This window comes from Gossypium hirsutum, chromosome A03 (genome assembly GCF_007990345.1).
Source record: "Gossypium hirsutum isolate 1008001.06 chromosome A03, Gossypium_hirsutum_v2.1, whole genome shotgun sequence".
Taxonomy (NCBI): Eukaryota; Viridiplantae; Streptophyta; class Magnoliopsida; order Malvales; family Malvaceae; genus Gossypium; species Gossypium hirsutum.
This window is the reverse complement of record NC_053426.1, coordinates 9,378,429-9,381,766: the sequence shown is the minus strand read 5'-3', so window position 1 is coordinate 9,381,766 and position 3,338 is coordinate 9,378,429.

The following is a 3,338-nucleotide window of genomic DNA, read 5'->3' as shown; positions in this document are numbered from 1 at the left end:
TACCAAAAACTTTTACTTCACCAAAACCCCCTATAAAAATTATTCTTTTATTTTCCCCTAAAACTTTTACTTCCGCTAAATCCCAATTTTTTTTTCAAATTTATGTCTATTATTATATTATTGAATTAAATTTCACATTTGATATTATTTATATTATTGAATTATTTAATCTTGCTAAATCTTTATCAATTTTTATTAAAATTGAATTATTGATGATGCCATAAAATTTTCTGTTGTTTTCAATTTCACAATTTATCTTTAAAATAACTTTTATTAAAAAGTCACATTTTTTACATTTAATTTTTTTTTAATTTTAAAATACATGGTGACAAGAATCAGAAGATAATTGAAGCAACTAAACAAACAAAGTAGCCAACTCATATATAAAAGATTAATAAATAAATTATGAGGGGATGAAACTTAATAACAAGTTTGATTACGGTGGATGGCACTGACTACAAGGACCCGAAGTTATTTTTTTTTAATTTAACTTGAACAAATATATTCGATTCGATTCGATTCAAATTTCATCTCATTCGACTCAATTTGAGAAATTTTCAAATCGAGTTAGGATGATAAAATATGATTAGTCAACTCGATTAACTTGAAATTTTTCATTCGATTCGATTCGATCGAATGTTCACCCTTACTTGGTTGTGGTAGTGTTCTTACTCACCATTTTTGTTGAGGGGGATTGGCTCTCTTTTTGGAGAAGTCTTTAAAGTGTCGTTCGTGAGCAGCCAATGAGGCCTTCAAACGGAGGTATTGTACTCGAAGTGCTTATGCTTAGTTTTAGTCTCAGGTTTTTGTCTTCTTATTCTGAAAGAGCCCAAACGGGTTCATAGAATTTGACGAGAGCGCATAGTCCACTAAGAAAACATTTTAACAATTTTTACGTTGGTGAGGTTAAACCTCATAACCTTATATAGTATTGGTGGATAAGAACACTACCATATGAAGCAAATTCAACGAAGGTGGTCTTGAGCGATGGGAAATCAGTCATCTTTATGGAGGGAACGGTTCTTAGAAGTTATGTGGGAACCTTCATGCTCTAAGAGACTACCGTGTTGTTCAAGCCACATGGAGAAGCTTGGTACCTCAGCCTGCCCAATAAAGGTTTTTCTTGCTTGCTTCTAAACCTTTGTTATGTGAGAATCATGTGATGCATATTGAATGTTGGAGGATTGGGAAGAGCAGAAACTTGTACTTGTTTTTGTAATGATCATTATTCTTCTCAAGATATTGTTCTTGCTAGTTTATCATCGGCTAGGAATGTTGATTGTGAAGAACCTAGCTTTTTGCATTTTGTGTATTTTGTTAAGGGACAATCAAGGTTCCACCCTTGCTAGCCTATTTGATCCTGAGTAGCCTATTTTATTAATAATAAAAATAAAAGTTTAAAAAGATGAATATGTGATTATTGATCCATCGTATCGATTTACTGTACCGATCATCGAATCGTCTTGGAGCTTGTTAATCGGATTTTTTTAATAAAAAAAACTTAACAGTCCAATGACTTAAATAAAAATTTTCGAACAGTTCAATTATCATTTTGTAATTTTTTAAAATCCACTGATCAAAATATAAACTTACTAATAATTTAGTGATTTTAAATTAATTTAACTTTTAAAAAATTAAAACCACAAATTTCTTAGTTGTTTTATTTGATTTGTTAAACCATGATTTAATTAATAAACTTCTACTTGAATCAAATATTAAAATGTTTAAATTTATTTAATTTAAGTATATTAAGTTCATTTAATCTATATTAAAAATATTTAATTTTTAACATTAATCTCATTATAGGTTCTTATCATATCTATTATTTTTGATACAATGTTTAGAACTATCTATAGCCCCTCCTCAACACTTAAATAAGAGGATAATGCACATCAGCGCACTCAAACCCACATACTCATGCATAACAACAATTCAAATACCAATCAAACTAAGACTCAATTGAAGAAAGTTATTTAATTTAAAGTATAATTTGTTTGTTAATGCCATAATCATGTTGTATCTTAGTTTATAACACTTTGTGCATATCAAATGTATATTTAGTGAAAATTTATTCTTCCGTATCATGTTTTGGTTATCATTTTAGTTTCAAATATTGCAAATATATATAGTTTTAACGATTTAATACTTCGATATACATAATTTTTAACACATTTAGGTATTTTGTTGTATTCATTTTATAATTCCTCAAATGACATATTTTAATTATTTTCGATTTTTATATCATAATTTGTATAGTCATAATGATTTAATTTAACCCTAAATTTATTTATTAATTGAATTACTACACCAATTAATATCATACTAGGGGTGGAGGGTTGAATTAAATTGTAGTTTTTACAATAGTAAAAATGTAATAGATTTTTATAGAATTAAATCAAAATTTTATCATTTTTAGGGGGCCAAAGTGTAATTTTACTTTTATTAATTTAAAATTTTAAAACGTTTAAAAAATATAAATAAAAATTTGTTTATTTTAGAGGTGCCGGACCCCTGCATACCCCTAGTTTCGCCCCTATATCATACGTTAATGAAAATACATGTTTAATTAAAATTTTAACTTAATTTGATGAAGTGTAGCAAAAGAATGCCCAAAAGAGAGAGGCCTGCCAAAGGGGCCTCGTATGAAAAGTGAAAACCCCTCCTCCAAAAAACCCATGAGTCACTAATGACCCAAAATCAGAGCATTCCACAGCATGATTTCATTCATGGTTTCATAAACCCACCACTTTACACCCCTAAAACCCTATGAAATTGTAAAGGGTTCTGAACTTGACATCTTTCTCTAGGCCCTGAATATTTTTTTTCAAGTTAGAGCCTCAACTTCACAATTGTTTCCACATTTAGGTTTATCTCTAGGACTTTCAAAAACTAACATGGACAAAAATAAATTCAATCCCTAATATGAAAACAATTACCAATTTCAAGGGCTAACTTGGATAAAAAAAAATTTACTCCAATTTAAAATAATTGTCAAATTCAAGCCCCAATATGAAAAAATTACCAAGTTCAAGACTCAAAAAATGATTTAACGCAACTAAAAAAAAATTAAAGAGGAATCACAACATTTAGCCTATTGCTCATAGGTGTTCATCTCATATATCACAGGTCATGTTGTAAGTTTTAAGTCCCAAAGATATGTGAGTAATGATTTGCTGTAGGTGTACGAGTTATACCGAAGAGAGAGAGTAAGAATAGGCCTATGGAAGTTACCAGATAATGACTTGGAATAATTTTTCCTATTCAAAATCTATATGCCCAGAACCTTTATTGATTCTGTAGTTCTACTTTGCCAAAACCACATCTAGTATTTGTTTCCA